Genomic DNA, 21,458 nt, shown 5'->3' on the forward strand with positions numbered 1-21,458 from the left:
CGTGCAGTGTATCCATCCCCAGCCCGTGCAGTGTATCCATCCCCGGCCCCTGCAGTGTTTCCATTCCCAGCCCTGTAGTGTATCCATCCCCGGCCCCTGCAGTGTATCCATTCCCAGCCCTGTAGTGTATCCATCCCCGGCCCCTGCAGTGTATCCATTCCCAGCCCTGTAGTGTATCCATCCCCGGCCGGTGCAGTGTATCCATTCCCAGCCCTGTAGTGTATCCATCCCCGGCCCCTGCAGTGTATCCATTCCCAGCCCTGTAGTGTATCCATCCCCGGCCCCTGCAGTGTATCCATTCCCAGCCCTGTAGTGTATCCATCCCCGGCCGGTGCAGTGTATCCATCCCCGGCCCGTGCAGTTTGTCATCCTCCCGTTGAGAGAAGCAGAGCTGAGGGAGGGGAGTTGAGGGGGCGTGTCGCTGAGTTGAGGGGGCGTGTCCCTCCTCTCTCCCCTGCTCCGTCTTCGCTCTGCCCTCTCCACTGCTCTGGCTTCGGAAAGCTTCGTAGAGCTGAAATAGGAAGCAAGTTTGCAGCTCAGCCCGGCAGCTGCTGGATGGATCGTCAGGAAGCGGCTCCCTCCATGTATCCATAAAGGTGTGTGCTGCTGCTGCATAGGATCTACCTACCTGCCGCCGCTGCTGGACACATCTGGAGCCCAATTCTTGGAATATCTGTGGATTGTGATGTTGGGGAAGGGACCATCTGCAGTGTCAATGCGGCTGCACTAAAAGCACAAGCTCATCTCCCAGGTAAGGTAGAAGGTGCCCGGCGGAGGAGGCTGCCATAGAGAGAGCGCTTCTCGGTATATATTTAGCCTCATCAGATGCCAGGGGGCATATGCACCTGCACGTTGCCCTGGCGACTCCTGTGCACCTGGCTGCTTTCTAGGGGATCGCACCGATCGCTCGTCTGCTGTAATGGGAATGGATGAGCTTTCCAGGGCACTGGAGTATTGCGGTATTACCCTAGAACATGGGCATCACTGCTGCACCATGCCACACAGTAACCAGCCTGGATGTCTGGTGAAGAGGCTGTAGAGAGGTACAGGCTACTACTGTCCCTAATGTCCTTCACATTAAATGCCTGCACCCCACTGCAGGGGCTGTATGCTGCCATTAGTGCCCATTGCTCCAGTGCCCTATGTCACTACATTGCAGGGTCTGATAGATCTGATCCCAGGGGTACAGTATGCACCCATTGTAGGGCTACTCTCTGCAGTGGGTACAGCCATAACCACTTCCTCTGCCAGCCTCAGCCTTTAGTACTTCTATACTATTATATACTATGGTGGTCCTCTGGACTATACCAGTGCATTTACACCATCATTGTATGTGACCTAGGCTCAGCAGTAGGGGCTTGGAAAGCTGTCTCTCACAAACCTCATAGTACATAAATAAGATATCCAGGGTAATGCTTTACTATCTACACATGTGCACTCTATATTCTAATAGGGCAACATGTGCTATAAGACCCAGAAAACAACTTTGGCTCCTGACCCCACTTCAATGTGTCCCTAGGGCAGGATAGTGAAATATATGTATATTCAAATGTTCTAGTATAAATGTGACACGTGCGCCATACAGGAGAGACCCCTGCCTCCTGCTCCTGAGATCTAATACTGCCAGTCCACCAGGGAGAGAAGTTTCATATTCTAATCCTTCAACACTGGGAGAATCACATGTTTGAGATCAGCACTGTGCATAGAATACAAAGGATACTGTAGATGAGCATAGCCATCCACACTGATCCTGATGAGCATAGCCATCCACACTGATCCTGATGAGCATAGCCATCCACACTGATCCTGATGAGCATGGCCATCCACACTGATCCTGATGAGCATAGCCATCCACACTGATCCTGATGAGCATGGCCATCCACACTGATCCTGATGAGCATGGCCATCCACACTGATCCTGATGAGCATAGCCATCCACACTGATCCTGATGAGCATAGCCATCCACACTGATCCTGATGAGCATAGCCATCCACACTGATCCTGAGGAGCATAGCCATCCACACTGATCCTGATGAGCATAGCCATCAACACTGATCCTGATGAGCATAGCCATCCACACTGATCCTGATGAGCATAGCCATCCACACTGATCCTGATGAGCATAGCCATCCACACTGATCCTGATGAGCATAGCCATCCACACTAATCCTGATGAGCGTAGCCATCCACACTGATCCGCCAGGATCACACTTATACTGAGGAATATTTCAGCATCACTGGCTGTGTTATCACATGCATATTTAGTATTACACCAATACAAGTGTCCATCTATTCTATCAGTTCTATAATTGTACGATATATAGTTACCAGTGGTTTATTCACCAAGGCATGCATCTATCTATCTATTTATCTAGCCCATATCTATCTACTTATCTATCTATCTCTATCTCATATCTATCTGATATCTATCTCATATCTATCTATCCTTATCTATCTATCTATCTATCTATCTATCTCATATCTATCTCTCTCTCTCTATCTATCTCATATCTATCTATCTCATATCTATCTCATATCTATCTATCTATCTATCTTTCTATCTCATATCTATCTATCTAATCTATGTATCTATCATCTATCTGTCTGTCTATCTATCTCATATCTGTCTATCTTTCTATCTATCTCATATCTATCTATCTATCTATCTAATCTATGTATCTATCATCTATCTGTCTATCTATCTATCTATCTATCTATCTATCTATCTATCTATCATCTATCTATCATATATCTATCAATTTATTTATTTACAGTCTATCTATCTATATCTATTCTATATATCATCTATCTATCTATATCTAGTCTATCTATTCTATCTATCTATCTATCTATCTATCTATCTATCTATATCTATTCTATCTATCCATCATCTATCTATCATATATCTATCAATGTATTTATTTACAATCTATCTAGTATCATCTATCTATCTATCTATCTATCTATCTGTTTGACATCTAAGGCTATAGCCACTTCTCACAGTATATAGTAAACCTCCCAAATGAATGCTGTGTATAAGCCTCTGGTAAAGATCTCCTCCAGAGACATGGCTTATGTACACAGATTGGGCTATGCATGTTAGTGCAGGAAGCAGTATCCAGTTTTATATTGGCTTCTGTTCATTCCCCAATCCCAGGAAAGTGCTGCGGGTGTCTATGTACAGGCTCTGTATCCTGCTTATACTGCAGCATGCTCCCTGGATATGGGCTGGCACATTGGAACATCCCATAGATCTGTGCCTACTAGCAGAACCCCTTGTGCAGCACTGGTGCTGAAGACAGCTTTCCCTGCTCTCAGCTTCCTCCCATCCTTCTCTGTACCGGAGTGTGAAGAGTGATGTATGGCCTAGCTTTATATTTATTGCAGCGTACAATCTGCTTTATGCTGATGTTGTCATAGATTACAGCAATGAAAGCCAATTATGATTTAAAGAGCAATGTGTAGAGCACAGCCACTTCCATTCCCATTAGCCGGCACTGCTCCTTCTGTGTATTGAAGATCCAATGAATTCTCCAGACCTGTGCCTTCTCTATGGCATCATATACTGACCCCTGGACTGTGGGCCCTGCTGCCAGTAATAGGAGAAGGCCCCTTTATTTTTGCGAGGTGTTGGCATCTTCCACCTCTCCCTCTGTAAAGCAATCGTTGGCTATTCCACTCAGCTGATGTTTTATAGATAAGCATGGTTGCGGAGTACATCCTGGTTACAGATTAGTTCAGTTTACACTTTAGCATCATGTGGATCAAGGTTTTAAGTAGGGACGTGCACAGATATTTTGGGGGGCAGGAGGTGAACAGAAAAAAAGGGGCACTTCTTATAATTATTTATATAAAATATGTCCACATAATAATGTCACACTGCCCAGGGCACTATTAGGAGGCACATCAAAAGGGCAAGGGCTCAAGACCCCTTTCTAAGTGCCAGGATTTGTGCCAGGGACTCAGCGGTGTGTATACCCACAGTCCACCCCCCAGTCACCTCTTAGCACTCAAGTTGAATTATTAGAGAGATGTAATGTAAAGGTTTAAGAGGTACAGATGTGCCTGTTTGTTGGTGAGAGCCTCTCTAATAGATGGCTCTCGCTATTCATTGCATTTGTACTCCTGGACATGCTTCAGCAAACCTCCTAGCCTCACAATTTACAGCATGCATGATAAGTGGCTTGTGCTGGAGGAGATAGGCGCCCCATATATAAAGTGGATGCTAAGTAGTCTCTGCTCCATGTGTCTTTTGTGCTGTATCATTTGGACCAGGGACGGGCACAGGTTAACTGTGAACCCCCCACCCCCCCTGAGCCCCTGCCCTTTTGATGTTCCTCCTATAAGGGCAGCCTGGCATCATTATGTGGGCATTTATATAGATAATTATAAGAAGTGCCCTTTTTTTTTTTTTTTTTTTTAGTCCAGCCCCTAACCCCCAAAATGTCAGTGCACGTCCCTGATTTGGATTAATGGTCATCATATTGCATCTATAATATTGCCATTAAAACATGATTTCTCACTGCATTTCAGTCATGTTATTTATCTAATGAAAATGTTTTAGTGCCCGATGTGCCATAGGAATTGGTAGAACTTACAAAGAGCAAGTCGGTCATCACCTTATGACTATACAATGAAACAAAAATAATCTATAATGGATGCATATGCAACATAAGCAAAATGTGTCAGTGTCTACTACAAACTTAACCATGTATTTAATGTATACTTTTTTCATTTATTATGTTATTAAAGCTCATGTATCATTTAGAACCATATTATCCCCAACCAGTGTGCCTCCAGCTGTTGCAAAACTACAACTCCCAGCATGCCCGGACAGCCTTCGGCTGTCCGGGCATGCTGGGAGTTGTAGTTTTGCAACAGCTGGAGGCACACTGGTTGGGCAACAATGCCTTAGCACAATACAGAACTGCATTGCTGATGAAATAACGCCATGTGCTTCAGATAACATAGACGCTGGTGCATAGTAAGGCAGCATTTGTGTATATACCGCAGAGCTGGATACAGTCACATTGTCTCGGGAACGCAGGTTATGAGTTTTCCTCAAGACTAGAATGTGCTCGGCCAACAGCCGCAGTTTAGCAGAGGCACTGTCTCCCCTGCATGCTGTCGGGGAAAATGGTCACTATGACTGCAGTAAAACACTTTCATATACCTGTATGACGTCTGTTGAAAACAAAGACATGGCAGCTACCTTTGGCCACAGACACTACACCCATGTGGACCTGGCATGTCGCTTTTATAGGGATTTTCCAGGGAGACTTGAAATAAAAGGAATTTACATTTAGCTTTTAGAGGTACTACTGCATAGGGTGGTGGTAGGGGGCTATGTTTCCTATGAACTCCTCCATCGCCTTTTGCATACTGATGGCAGTAACAGTTGCCATGAATATGGTGCCAGTACACATTCTGAAATATTCAATACCAATAATGAGTTATTTTACAATAGTTATAGAGGTGTGTGATACAGACAAGCCTGTTGTTTCATGTACTATTATATTCTTATTATTACTAATAGTATCATCATTATTGTTAAGGACTGACTCGTAACAATGACCCCTTTTACAACTGGGGACAGTCCACAGGTATTCAACTTCAGATATCCCCCTGTAGGCACCAATACTATTGGGGGAACCTGTGGCCAATTCATGCTGGGGTGTCAAATGTTACTTGTTATTGGCTCACCCCTCTGGGTCATAGAGTAGGGTTCTATGCTAGGGGACCCCCTTGATGATGACCATAGGCATTAATATGTGCAGTGGTTGTGCTAAATGGGTATTCCTGTGTGGGAAACCTGGCTCTATTAAAAGTTTTCAATATATATAGTCTTTTTAGTGATTTCCCACTTAAAATGTATTGCTTACTGGTCCAAAATGTGACGTTTATAGCTTGTTGCCTAGGGTTACAGCCTATAATTAAGCTTTTGCTTGCTGGTCGCATATGCTCAGTTGCAACACAAGTTATTTGTCTATGACATGGCAGATGATAGGAACTGATGCAGGATACTCAGTAGTGAGGGTGCACAATGGGAACTGCCCAAGAGGGTGAAGACTTGCATTGTAGTAATCGGAATACAGATAAAAGTGGAGCATAGCCTGGAGTAGATGTAGAAGAGGAGCATAGCCTGGAGCAGATGTAGAAGAGGAGCATAGCCTGGAGTAGATGTAGAAGAGGAGCATAGCCTGGAGTAGATGTAGAAGAGGAGCATAGCCTGGAGTAGATGTAGAAGAGGAGCATAGCCTGGAGTAGATGTAGAAGAGAAGGATATCCTGGGGTAGATGTAGAAGAGGACCATAGCCTGGAGTAAATGTAGAAAAGAGGGATAGCCTGAAGTAGATGTAGAAGTGGAGCATAGTCTGAAGTAGATGTAGAAGAGGAACATAGCCTGGAGTAGATGTAGAAGAGGAGCATAGCCTGGAGTAGATGTAGAAGAGGAGCATAGCCTGGAGTAGATGTAGAAGAGGAGCATAGCCTGGAGTAAATGTAGAACAGAGGGATAGCGTGAAGTAGATGTAGAAGTGGAGCATAGTCTGAAGTAGATGTAGAAGAGGAGCATAGCCTGGAGTAGATGTAGAAGAGGAGCATAGCCTGGAGTAGATGTGGAAGAGGAGCATAGCCTGGAGTAAATGTAGAAAAGAGGGATAGCATGAAGTAGATGTAGAAGTGGAGCATAGTCTGAAGTAGATGTAGAAGAGGAGCATAGCCTGGAGTAGATGTAGAAGAGGAGCATAGCCTGGAGTAGATGTAGAAGAGGAGCATAGCCTGGAGTAGATGTAGAAGAGGAGCATAGTCTGAAGTAGATGTAGAAGAGGAGCATAGCCTGGAGTAGATGTAGAAGAGGAGCATAGCCTGGAGTAGATGTAGAAGAGGAGAATAGCCTGGAGTAGATATAAAATAGGAACATAGCCTGGAGTAGATGTAGAAGAGGAGCATAGCCTGGAGTAGATGTAGAAGAGGAGCATAGCCTGGAGTAGATGTAGAAGAGGAGCATAGCCTGGAGTAGATGTAGAAGAGGAACATAGCCTGGAGTAGATGTAGAAGAGGAGCATAGCCTGGAGTAGATGTAGAAGAGGAGAATAGCCTGGAGTAGATATAAAATAGGAACATAGCTTGGAGTAGATGTAGAAGAGGAGCATAGCCTGGAGTAGATGTAGAAGAGGAGCATAGCCTGGAGTAGATGTAGAAGAGGAGCATAGCCTGGAGTAGATGTAGAAGAGGAGCATAGCCTGGAGTAGATGTAGAAGAGGAACATAGCCTGGAGTAGATGTAGAAGAGGAGCATAGCCTGGAGTAGATGTAGAAGAGGAGAATAGCCTGGAGTAGATGTAGAAGAGGAGAATAGCCTGGAGTAGATATAAAATAGGAACATAGCTTGGAGTAGATGTCAGAAATGCTTGATGAGGATTGTAGTCTGCTACACACATGGATTGCTTTGAAGCCGTGCCTACGCTTAAGGTGCTCAAAAGGAGTTCATAGAAAGCAGTATGACAAAAAAATGAAGCAGTACCCAGCATACCCAGGATCCCTGCATTATTCCCTTCTGCACCGATATGCCCACACAGCTTATGAATATTCATGGGACTCCTTTGCCCATGTGAGCACGAGGGGGGTGGGCATATCCCTGTATCTCCAGAAGCAGACTACACATCGGGGTAAGTGATACCTCATTGTAATTTGGTTCACCCGTGCTATAACCCTGTGTATTGGGTTTAGTGCAGTGAACCTCCTTTCAGTTTCCCTTTAAGTGCCATCAAGTCAATACCCATTGCATTCAACCATGTGAGTAGCTATAGTCTTTTGTTTGGGTCTTCAGGCTTCTTAATGGCATATTCATTATTTCTGTCATTGATTGTATCCATCTATATTGTTGTAAGTTTCCCTGTTATACTTAATAAATTCGTTTTACATTTTACTTTTAACTCCTTCAAGCATATTTGTCTTTTCTCATAAGCTTTGCTTTCTCATGACATACCCGCAGTATGATAGATTTAGTTTGGCTTCCAATGGAAACTAGGCCGGACCACTTTTCTTTTCTTGACAACCAGCGTACACTCAAAAGACTTCACCAAAAGCAATGCTCAGAGCTGTACGGGGATTTCCTGTGCCGGCGCCTCTCTCTCTCTTACCATAGAGAACTGAAGGAGATGATGATGTTGTTTTCTCTGGTTGTATTTTGATATGTGATGCCAATTTGAATGATCATTATACATTCATGTTTATATAATAAGCTGTGCTTAAAATATCATCCTTATTGTTTTCGGAATTTGCAATGAAAAAATCAACATCCAGTTTCCCTGCTACAATATTTGAGTGATTCTTATTACTGTTTAAGCTCTAGGTGATATCTTCATGGTGGTCACATCCGTAGAATGCTAACTTGTCTTCTGGAAGGATCTTTAGTGCACATTAGTTGTATTGCATATTATTTTGTAGTATGATATCTACTGCTGCCTTTCATCATGTATTCCCATTCTGCCTTCTGCCATATCTAGGGATAGTTCTCAACAGTCATGCTTTTTGGAACTTACTTCCCCCAAATAGCATTTAGTGACTGAAAGCCCTCTTATAAACCCCTTTCTCTCACTGTTAACCCTATGTCATCAGCATTATAGAAAAACAATTAAAGGGGTTATCTAGGATTGGAAAAACATAGTTGCTTCTTCCAGGAACAGTGCCACACCTGTCCTTAGGTTATATGTAGTATTACAATTGTTTTCTAAACATTAAATAGAACTGAGGTGCTGTACCCATGCAGAAACTGAGTACAAGAGTTGTGTTATTTTTTTGCTAGAAAGCAGCTATGTTTTTGTAATCCTGGTTAACCCTTTTAAGCTTTAAAGGGGTACTTCCCCCCCCAGACATCTGATCCCCCAAAGGATAGGGGATAAGATGTCTGATCGCAGGGGTCCCGTCTAGGGATCGACCGATTATCGGTTAGGCCGATATCATCGGCCAATATTCACGATTTTGGACGTTATTGGTATCGGCAATTACCTTTTAAAGCACCTACTTTAAATCAATCATCTGCAGCCGCTTTTTCGGGACCAGGGGGGTGGAGAAATAGCCGATAATTTATACCGGAATATCGGTATAAGTTATCGGCTATCGGCCTGAAAGGCCACAGATTATCGGTATCGGCCCTAAAAAAAACAATATCGGTGGATCCCTAGTCCCGACGCTGGGGACTCCCACGATCTCCCTGCTGCACCCGGCGTTCATTTACAGCACCTGGTGCAGTGCCGGAGGCTCGTGACATCACGGCCATGCCCCCTCAATGCAAGTCTATGGGAGGGGGCATGATGTCCGTCACTCCCCCTCCCATAGACTTTCATTGAGGAGGCATGGCCGTGACATCACGTGCACCACCACCCTCCCACATCGCCAGTCATCTGGCACGGAGCAAAGTTTGCTCCGTGCATCGGATGTCTGGGGTGCTGCAGCCGAGATCATGGGGGACCCCTGCGATCAGACATATTATCTCTTATCCTTTGGATACGATGTCTAGGGGCAGAGTACCCCTTTAAGTATTTTACTATGGGAGGAAACTGGGATGCCCAGAGCTGGTCAACACAGTCAAAAAGACGAATACATAAACACCCTGGAGATGTTGTCCATGGTCGAATTCGAAGTTCTACTAACTACAGGGTCATTGTTTGTGTTGCCCAAATAGTATTGCAAAACTGTACCTGAAAATACCAATAATAAATGAGTATTCAAAGTCGGTTGAATGTTTGGTGAATATACTTCGGTCACTTAGATTTTAGTGGACATGTATAGGTGAGTGATCGAGGTGATGGTGTTCACGCTGTTGACTGCATTGATAACTGCGGAAACCTAACTTTTTGCCAGTCGTAACAATTCATCTAGCCAAGAATTGTAATAATAACATACAGTATTGTATGCAGTTCAGGGAAAATAGCTGGTATTATGGTCTTTTATGTTAGGTTATCATCATTTTTAAATAGACTCACATAGTAGTAATTGGGAGTAAAACTATATTCTCTGTGTCATATGTCCTTTATGTTTTATAAGCGCAGGTAATTCTCTACCTTCGATTGTTGAGTATTGCATTAAGAAACCTTTAAGTAAATCAGCAATAAAATGAAGAAATTGGCATTTCCTAGTGTAATGCTGTCAGACACAATAAAGCCTTTAATCCTTAGTAGTCTAGTGCTCTAACATGGCTTGGTTGTGCAATGGTCCAAAACTAGTGGTGGTCTTTTGGGTCTGCTGCAGCACCCCCTGGGGATTCTCCTGTTCCTCCAGCTGAGCTTGGATGAAAACTATTCATGGTAAGTATCCCATGAGGAAATAAGTCAAGGGATGCAATGAGATACAGTGGTCCCTCAACATACGATGGTAATCCGTTCCAAATGGACCATCGTTTGTTGAAACCATCATATGTTGAGGGATCCGTGCAATGTAAAGTATAGGACATTGGTCTACAACCTGCGGACCTCCAGATGTTGCAAAACTACAACTCCCAGCATGCCCGGACAGCCAACGGCTGGAGGTCCATGGTTGAAGACCACTGGCATTGGAGGTTATACTCACGTGTCCCCGCCGCTCCGGACCGTCACCGCTCGTCACCGCTGCCCTGGATGTCACCTTCCATTGCTGTCACCGCGTCCCCGGGGTGTCCCCGACGCTCCGGCAAGGCCTCTGCTTCCCCGGCATCCTCGATCTCCGTCGCCTCCATCACGTCGCTACACACGCCGCTCCTGTTGGATGACGGGACAGCGTGCGCAGCAACGTGATGACGACGATGGAGAGCGTCGACGATGCAGGGGATCCTGAAGAGGACGCTCTGGAGCCCCGAGGACAGGTAACTCATCGTCAGCGGACCACACGGGGCACCGTAAACGGCTATCCGGTGGCAGCTGATGCAGTCTGCGCCGCCGGATAGCCATTTATGCGATGGCCCCGACATACAAAAGCATCGTATGTTGATGCTGCCTCCAACATGCGATGGCCTCTGAGAGGCCATCGTATGTTGAAATGATCGCATGTCGGGGCCATCGTATGTCGGGGGGGCCACTGTATTTACCCACCAGGTTTGGTTTTGTTCATTAGACTTGTATAATATATCAGTAAATCTAATAGATGTGGTAAATAATACATGTGCTATGCATATGTATAGCATAGAGAAAAACGAAATGTTATTTTCTGGTTCACGTGTCAACACTGTGATGAATACAGCGTAAATGTTAACGCATCATGTTTCATGTTCATTGCATTAACTAGTGCAATAAAATTGGCTTTGTCTGTGTGTGAGTGATAGGTCCTAGGATCATTTAACAGGATAATGGAAACCCTTCGTTGTAAATGTTTATTGCATTCTAATGTAGAGTTTCACATTAGCATTGGGTGCAAGTAATCCCATAAATAATGAGGGTCCATTTGGTTTTCTGGTGACAGTTTATTGTGATAAAGGAGTTGGGGGGCAGTTTGCATACAGTAGGATGTGTACGTAGCAGAGGTCATTTCTTGTCAGGTGACATTTAATGTACTATTGGCATGAATAGGAGCTGCACATTGTCACTGTTTGTCATACACCTTGGAGACTAGGGGATTCCCTGAGCTTGAGAAGCATTCTGTAACCTTACAAAAACTCAAGGTTAATACATTGTGCATTTCTTTCAGATGTTCTTATTCTGATAAGGCGACGCTGAGGGTCAGTATAAATACTTATAATGTATAGGAGAGATTTCAATACCGATACCAGTTTTTAACCAACCATGGGGCATCTGATTGTGTCACCAACATTATTTACAAAAACTGGTGACATTGGAGCAATGCTGGCACAAATAGCTTTAGCTTCCCAGGTCTCAATGTAGAATTGATCACGTAGGGTATATACATTTTCTTTTTTTGTAATCCAATTTTTTTTAAATCAACTTGGTGCCAGAATGTTAAACTGATTTGTAAATTGCTTCTATTAAAAAAATCTTAATCCTTCTAGTACTTATCAGCTGCTGTATGCTTTTTGAATTTCCTTTCTGTCTGACCACAGTGCTCTTTGCTGTCAAGAGCAGGAGAGGTTTGCTATGGGCATTTGCGCCTGCTCTTGACAGTTCCTGAGACAGACAGAGGTGTCAGCAGAGAGCACTGTGGTCAGACAGACAAGAAATTTGAAAAGAAAAGAACTTCCTGTGGGGCATACAGCAGCTAAGTACTGGAAGGTTTAAGATTTTTATATGGCAGTAATTTACAAATTTGTTTAACATTTTGGCACCAGTTGATTAAAAAAAATATAGTTTTTCACCAGAGTACCCCTTTAAACATTACCTTCAAACAAAGAATCACAAAGGCTATACCTATTTACAAAAACAATGACATAGCTAATATGAAGTTAGCTAACTGAGCAGCATTGTTAAATATGGAATGCTGATCTTCTAACAAGTCCCAAAACTGAGCCCATTATTTAGAGATAAATTACATGGCCCTTGACCATTGTTTGACTTGAATCCAGGACTCCAGTCAGTGTAGGCTTCAAGTTTATGTGAGCCCTTCTGCAAAAGTGCCACAGTGGGCTCCTGGTCTATATCAATCATGGCTTAAAGGGAATTTGTCATCAGAAAATGACCTATTGTTTAAATCAGATTTTTATGTTAAAGGGGTATTCTGGGATCTAATATTTTTTCCCCTATCCAAAGGATAGGGGATAAGATCTCTGATCGATGGGGGCCCGCCATTGGGGCCCGCCACTGGGACCCGCTGCGATCTCCCTGCAGCACCCGCTTTGTATGCAGGGCTGTGTCTCCAGTTTCGTAAACCTCCGGTTTCCGGGACTGGAGATGTGATGTAACGCCACGGCCCTTTGTGATGTCACGCCACGTTCCCTCCATTTATGTTCATGGGAGGGGGTGTAACAGCCCTCCCATAGACATAAATGGAGGGGGTGTTGTATGACGACACAAGGGGGCATGGTGTTACGTCATGTCTCCAGTCCCGGAAACCGAAGGTTTCTTATACCGGAGCTGCAGCCCTGCATACAATGCGGGTGCTGCAGGGAGATCGCGGGTGGTCCCAGCGGCACCCCCCCCCACAATCAAACATCTTATCCACTATCCCCACTATCCTTTCGATGTTAGATGTTAGATCCCGGAATACCCCTTTTACCATATTTTTAAATAATTTTAGCAATTTTTTTTTTATTTTTCTTATAAGTTCCCATTTTATAATGTACATTTTATAATAACACTGAAATCTTGCAGTTTCCATTCTGGCCACTAGGCCTTAAACTAAGCTGAGACTTCCTGTTTCGTACAGATCATTTCCTGGTAATGCCTTTCTTCTACAGTAAAGGGAAGTACACTAGATAAATCATAAAAAGCTTGATGCAGTTAATTCCTGTGCTAACTGACATGATGAGGTGACCATATTACTATTTCCGAAGACATTCACATTTATTTTAATGATGGGACATACCTTGGGACTTATTTTCCAATCCAGCAGCAGTGCACAGATAATCCTGCCAATGTAAAACAGACCTATTCCCTTATATGAGTTCTCACGGTTTTTATTATCAGCTGAATATAAACTCAGTGCTTAGCTCGGAAAGGCAAGATAGAAATCAAGCATCATGGAGCTTTAGTACATTAGTTCCACAGGAGATCTATGTGTGTGGCAAATGGGGGACAGTTCAAATGATTGATACTGTATATCTTACAAAAAAAAGTATTATCACTTTATGATACATCAATATTTTAAATAGTGTACCACCCAAGAAATAAGCCTTATGTCATAGCATTTTTAAGTATCACAATAACATTTCCCGGTACATGAGGACAAAAACCTCTATTCTGTTCCATTTTTAAACAATACATTTGCAAAGGCTTTTAAAAGTCATCATAATCTATGAGGCTGTGGCAAGTAAAAATAAAGAGATAACTAATGCTTTTTTCTTGGTGGTTTACCAGTAGGGGGTGATGTTGTTTACCTATCGGAATATGGTTGCAGAGACCCAGTTCAGTGCAAACAAAGAAACCCTTAGCATGAAGAACAGTAGAACCTCACTCCACAAAAGTCCCTAAGTCTCTTACCTTCTTCCATGGTCGCTCAGCGATCTTCTGGTTTTCCCTGCTTCTTGTCACTTATTGATTAAAGGGAATGCATCTCCTTTATTGATTAGAGCCAAATACTGAATATTTTTTTCTACTATGTTTCTATTTTCTGATTGTAATTTTTTTTATATCATATTTTGTCCAATATTGTGGAGACTGTCATCATCCCTGAGCTGTCTTTTTCACAGCATTTAGAGATATACTCTACAGCAAGCCCCATGGACATATGCAGCAATAGACTGAAGCTGTCCCTTTGATATGTTAGAGAAAGGTTACTGGAAGTGCTCTGTGACCTTTACATAGGTCATTTTAGAGAGAGGGGAAGACTGATCTGTGAACAACAGCTATTGTGTGTGCCTCTGTAATCTATCTACTGGTGTTTTATTTGATAGCAAATTCCCTTCTCCTAAGATCAGTCAACACCCAAGTATCATGTTGTTATGGTAGTTTATTACGAATACATCGATGTACAAGGATGAGAATCCTTACATTCCAAGAAAGGTAGAGAGACTCATCCCTAGAAAGGGATGTCCGTTCTTTTTATTACCTTTTCACAAACATTGCCTAATTGGTTAGAGTCCACTTAGCTTATGAGGTATTTAAACTTTATTGCCAATCACAGTGGACCCTGTACAAGTTGTGGAATGTCTTAGTTTTAAGCAAATTGGGTGTGCACATGATACAAACACCATTATACGTGCTGTAATACAATTTAAGCATTCAGAGGAAATTTAAGCATTAGATACATTATAAAAGCATTAGATGCATAGCGCTAGATATATATTAAAAGCAGGTACACTTCTATTTTCCCATAACACACCTAATCTTGTCTATGTTGATATAAAGAATACTTCTGTAAAGTAATCTGTAGAGATCAGGAAGTCATAGCTTTGTTGTAGGCCTGATACGGCATATGATCTGAGCACTGACAGAATAACCCCCACCCCTTTAACCTATGCAGGAAGGCTAGTAGCACTCATATGTTTATTTTCCATAGTCAACCTCTAAATATGACACTGAGTATGTGCACTCAACTTCTTTGTTCAACCATAGTGCCGAGTAGAACCTTTCATGTGAAACAGCTCAGTTTCAGGGTCTTGGCAATTTTCTTACAGCCTAGGCCATCTTTATGTAGAATGAAAATTATTTTTTTCCCATCCTCAGAGAGTTCTTGAGATGCCATGTTGAACTTCTAGTAATCAGTATTAAAGAGCGTAAGAGCGATAACACCAAATTTAAGACACTTACTGCCCATTTGCATCTGAGACCTTGTAACACTAACGAGTCACATGAGGAGCGGAAATGGCAAATTGGCAAATTTTTGTAGCCAAGGTTTAGACATTAATACTGTGTGCTGAGTTATTGTGAGGGAACACAACATTATACACTATTATATAGGCTGTGCACTCACTACTTTACATTGTAGCAGTCATTTCTTCTGCGTTGTCACATGAAAAGATAAAATAAAATATTTACAAAAATGTGAGGGGAGGGGATACTGTATGTAAACGTATAACGGCTCATTCGAGGTTACCTCATTCCTAATACCATGTACCAAGTTTCTACCCGTTTCTTTTCGGTAGTTTGCTGAGTGTGTAGCATAATTTGATGGGGGTGGTTATTTTGCATTATGACTTGACATGGAGATAGTTTTACAGTTTTTTTTTCTGTCATAAATATTGTCATAATCTGCATGTCAAAAAGAGCAGCGCAGTGTTATATGCAGCCTGGAATCAGAGAGCGGCGTTTAATGGGCTCATTACAAAACAATGGGTGGATGTGTATTCAACACACTAACAGCCCCTTCCAGCCAATATTTCCAGGATCAGAAGATGGAAAACTCTCTTTATTAGGTGGCTTTATTTAAATACTCGTCACCGGGACATTTTGAAATAATTGTTAGGATTATACGATGTCTGTTTTTTCATCATTATATTGTCTGGAACTATGTCAACTATGTCCCTTCCTTCTAAAGAACCACATCTTTTATCCGAAAGTTAAATTGAAATATCATGGCTGACCTATGATGAACTTACTCGTTCTTTCAATACAAGCAATTAATGGGAATGCAAAGTTATTTCACGAACAGTTAAAGAACATTTTCACTCAAGTTTGCTCTATGCCAGTGTTTCCCAGCCAGTGTGCCTCCAGCTGTCGCAAAACAACATCTCCCAGCATGCCCAGACAGCCAAAAGCTGTCCAGGCATCCTGTAAATTGTAGTTTTATGGAATGAAAGGCTTAATAGTGGAAGCTGTCTTATAGACAAAATCCATTATTAAGCCAGGGGTTAGCATTAGCACGAAAAACAGCTAGCACTAACCCCCGATTATTACCCTTGTACCCACCACCACAGGGAAGAGCCACTACCAACAGGCCCGGAGCATCAAATATGGCACTCCTGGGCCTAGGCGGTAACAGGCGGGCATTATTTAGGCTGGGAAGGGCCAGTAACAATGGTCCTCGCCCACCCTGGTAACATCAGGCTGTTGCTGCTTGGTTGGTATTTGGCTGAGAATGAAACAATGGGGAACCCTATGCATTTTTGTTTTTTTTTCATAAATATAAAATAATTAAATGCATAGTATTCCCTGCATTTTTATTCTCAGCCAGATACCAACCAAACAGCAACATCCTAATTTTACTAGGGTGGGTAAGGACCATTGTTACTGGCCCACCCCTGCCTAAATAATGCCAGCCTGTTACTGCCTAGGCCCAGGAGCACCATTTTTGATGCTCTGGGCCTGTTGGTACCAGCTCTTCCGACACCCCTGTGGCAGTGGGTACTGTGGTAATAATCGGGGAATATCGCTAGCTGGTTTTGGGGCTAATGCTAAGCTCCGACTTAGTAATGGACTCCGTCTATAAGACGCCTTCCACTACTAAGACTGTAAAGTAAAAAAAAAACACATTTAAAAAACTTTTATTCCAAAAAACACTTGCCACAAGCCCTCGTTACAAAATGTTGTTAATATTAAACAAACAAAAAAAAAAAAGGTAAATTTTGGGGGAAAAAAGTTGTGAACAAATGTAATAAACACACATACATTTTTTTGCTTATGTGTGCTAAGAAAATGGTATTCCAAAGTGATTTGATAGTTTTTTTGCTTATGTGAGCCAAATTTATCAGCCCCCTGTGATAGTGTGATAAATATGGCACACATAACAAAACCAAAGCAAAAAAAATGCCTGCAGAACTCTCTTACCAAAGCAAACAATGATATTGTTGTTATCTACATTATATAAAACGTTTTTGTAAAAGACAGGTACACTTTAAACTTTCTAATCTACTTCATAAAATATGATCCTTTTGTATAGAAATCATGGCTTATAAAAAAGACCACTAGAGGTCCTCATACCATCCAGAACATAATCCAGCTGCTCTCCCCTTTACTCACTCCTGTCCTGTCTAGAGAAGGGGGTTACAGAGCAGCCTTCAATAATTGGATGAAGAGACCCAGAAAAGCAGTCTCAGAAAGGAAGGGAATGTATGATGAGTGAGGGCGGGCTCATTGCTTGCCTCTGACACACCCCTTCCTTAGCAGTGGATTTCAGTGTGAGTGAGCAGCAGAATAGAGGGATTTGCAAACCAAATACAGAAGCTAGACACATAAAAAAGACATGTAAAGCATCTGCAGTATCTAGTGAGTAACATTTAACATTTAAATAATCTGTATAATTCAGTAATACATTCCTCACTCCTATATCCTTGATAAACCAAGAAGACTTGCCGCTCAAAGGGGTGAAAACCAATGGAAATTTGGTTTATGGCACATCCAGGAAATACCTTGTGCGGATTTTCTAACAACTTGATAGTAGAGGTCAACCCAAAGATGTCTGTGAACAGGTGGTTTTATTTAATAAGTCTGCTCAGATGAGTTTATCCAGTTGCCCCATGGGATGACATCATATAACTGCTGGTAATGGAGAATAAACTGATCATACTTAGTTCCCCAATTTCCCTTGTTATAAATAATCAGTGTAACTGCAGTCTTATCCATGGAACAGCTTTTTCCTGTATTCCTCAGCTCCACTCACTAAAAGCTGATTATTTCCTGATACATATTTCACAACCTAATTTATCATATTTCCCACTGCTAAAATAATCTAATAGGCGAGCAATGAGATATTTTGTTGCAGAAGGGACTAACCGGCATCCCACCAGCTGGCTAAGCCTGTTGGTTAACATCAAAGGAGGCAGGAGCTGTGAGCGCACATTGGTCATTTAAAATATCCTTTTTATTCCATTATACAGAGCTTCAAATCTGAAATCCGCAGCTTAGAAAGATGAATTTTGAGGCAGCTGTTTCTGTTTTAGAAAGTTTGCATGTAAGAATTATCACATTTAGTTGATAGCATAGTTATTTCCATGAGTTGGATGAACTTTTTTATATTAAACATTATAACCATTGAAGAATAGTTAACTCGTCTCGATTATTTCTCCTATACATGGAAATAGAATCCTCTGCTGCTGGGGAATGCTGCAATAAACTCTCAATGGTATTTTAATCAGCATCTGTCTCCACTCAGAGGCAAAGTATAATAGTTTTAGGTAAAGTAATATATATATATATATATATATATATATATATATATATATATATATACAGTGACCCCCCCGACCTACGACCTACGATACGCATCACATGTTGAAGGCAGCATCAACATACAATGCTTTTTTATGTCGGGGCTATCGCATAAACGGCTATCCGGTAGCGCAGACTGCTTCAGCTGCTGCCGGATAGCCGTTTAAGGTGCCTCGTGTGGTCCGGTGGGTGTCATTCACCTGCATCGGCGCTCCGGACCGTCCTCTTCGGGATCCCCTGCATCGCTGGCGCTCTCCATCGTCGTCATCACGTCATTGCGCGCGCCGTCCCATCATCCAATAGGAGCGGCGTGTGCAGCGACGTGATGATGGCGATGAAGAGACGCAGCAGAGACGGTCCGGGGACGCGGCGACAGCGATGGAGGGCGACATCCAGGGCAGCGGTGAGCGGCGGGGAAAAGTGAGTACTGTATAACCTCCTATACCAGTGGTCTTCAACCTGCAGACCGCCAGATGTTGCCAAACTACAACTCCCAGCATGCCCGGACAGCCGTTGGCTGTCCGGGCATGCTGGGAGTTGTAGTTTAGCAACATCTGAAGGTCCGCAGGTTGAAGATCACTGTCCTATACTTTACATTGCACGGATTCCTCAACATACGATGGTTTCAACTAACGATCGTTCATTTGGAACGAATTACCATCGTATGTTGAGGGACCACTGTATATATAATGGAATACAATATTCCTCACTTCTGTGCTAACAATATTGAGGGAAATGTATCAAAACCTGTCCAGAGGTAAAGATGCTGAGTTGCCCATAGCAACCAATCAGATAGTTTCTTTCATTTTTGAAAAGACCTCTAAAAATAACTGATCTGATTGGTTGCTATGGGCAACTGGTCAACTTTTTCTCTAGACAGGTTTTGATAAATCTCCTCCATTGTGTTTTCATGGAGATCTTATAAAGATAGGGGGGGAGATTTATGAAAACCTGTGCAGAGGGAAAGTTGTCCAGTTGCCCATAGCAACCAATTAGATTGCTTCTTTCATTTTTAACAAGGCCTGTGCAAAATGAAAGAAGCGATCTGATTGGTTGCTATGGGCAACTGGGCAACTTTTCCTCTGGACAGGTTTTAATAAATCTCCCCCAGGGATCTCAGAAAGTGTGTCACTGAAAATTTTCTACGCAGACAAATGTCTTCCTGAGTACAAGAGGCCTAAAGTATTTTATCAGTCACTATTCACTTTCTCAATTAAATATTAAGTTTTGAAAGGAATTATAAACAGCTATTTTAGGTGTCTGATCAATAGACTTGTTATTTTTGCTAGAATACGGATACACTGGCTAACAAAATTATAGGGTCACAATCAAGGTCAGACGTGAAATAGTCACAAATTTTGGGGCAAGTGTCTGGCTTGATCAAAAATGTGACCCTTTTCTCACCAATACGCTCTCTATGAATGCTCTTTCCAGCATGGGGGGTTGTATGACCAACAAGATAGATAGCTAGGCACTTCACTTTAGTGAGAATTGATATGTTTATTGAGGCAAGCAGTCACAAATAAAAAGTAGCGTTAGTCACAATAGACCTTCCTTAGACCGGATTGCTGCGGAGGCTGTTGGTGAGAAAATCAATATAACGGTCCCAGACCTTGTGTATGAGGTAAGTGGTAATGCGACCTTTAGGACCCAAACAGAAGGAACTGGTACATTATGGCCCTTATTTACTAAGAGTGCTGTGTAGTTTTCTTTGTGGGTGTTTCCCTACAAATTTTTTTCCATGGTATTTACTAAGGTTTCCCTACATTTTGCACTTTTCCCTACATTTTCCTTCTTTTACACATGTTCTGATCTGTCTGGTTTTCCTCAGCTCAAACCCACCACGTTTTCTGTGGAAACCTTAATAAATATGTTGTTTTTCTGTGAAAATGTCAGGGACACCCTTTTTTGGTGACCACGTACCATTTTTCCGATGGTCACACCCTCTTTTGGGGTTATCTAAGTTAAATGGAGAGTTTTTTTTTTTTTTTCAACTCTGGCACAAATTCGGGTGCAAACAGGTTTTCTGGCGCAATGCGCCAGAATCTGGCGCAAAACCCAAAAAAACATGTCGTGTTTACAATAGTAAATTAGAGCTTTGGGGTTTAACAAACATTTGTCCTTAAACTGTGATAAAAATTGCAATGTGCAATGATCCTTGGCGTTACAAATATGTCCAGGACCAGTAAGTGTAGATGGACCTGCACAGTCATGTCCTTTTGAGTGAAGGTCCTGAAAGCACATTGCATGGCTGCAAGTCTGAGCTACTGTGTTTAAGTGTATAGCGGTGGTCTGTGTCTTCATTATTCAGGCGTCTTTACTAGTTTAGGATGTATAATCTGGGATTGCAACAGATTTGGGGTCTGTTGCTATTTAGATGATCTGGTCTGGGTTCTGTATTTCTCTAGGGGGTCTGGTGTAGTGTCTGGATTAAAGGGGTATTCCGCTGCCCTGCTTCCGCAGCTTCGCTCCCCAGCCTCCGGAAGTTTATTGCTCCAAACGCTGTGTGCGGACTTCCATGTTCAGGGCCGCCCCTCGTGACGTCACGCCGGCCCCCTCAACGAAAGTCTATGGGAAGGGGGCACAACGAGGGGGCGGGGGTGAAGTCTCGAGGGGCGGCCCCGCACACAGCGTTCGGAACCATAAACTTCCGGACGCTGGGGAGCGGAGCTCCGGAAGCAGGGCAGCGGAGTACCCCTTTAATTCAGGGAGTCTATATTTAGGAAATATTTTTGTTCCTCTGGACATTACCATTTTTAGGCACATTATACATCCCATTTAGAGCAGTGT

General features: G+C 42.7%; 1 protein-coding gene across 4 annotated transcripts in view; it reads left to right on the forward strand.

Moving 5' to 3' along the window:
• Positions 1–464: 464 nt before the first annotated feature.
• PLXNA4 (plexin A4) overlaps positions 465–21,458 on the forward strand; it is an 821,522-nt gene continuing 800,528 nt past the window's right edge. For 2 of the 4 annotated variants that reach the window (XM_056573189.1, XM_056573191.1), the window contains exon 1: positions 465–751. The gene's annotated coding sequence lies outside the window, so the exon portion shown is untranslated. The remainder of the gene's footprint in view (positions 752–21,458) is intronic. The other 2 variants (XM_056573188.1, XM_056573183.1) reach the window with 2 other exon arrangements.

The sequence above is a fragment of the Hyla sarda genome, chromosome 4 (genome assembly GCF_029499605.1).
Source record: "Hyla sarda isolate aHylSar1 chromosome 4, aHylSar1.hap1, whole genome shotgun sequence".
Lineage (NCBI taxonomy): Eukaryota > Metazoa > Chordata > Amphibia > Anura > Hylidae > Hyla > Hyla sarda.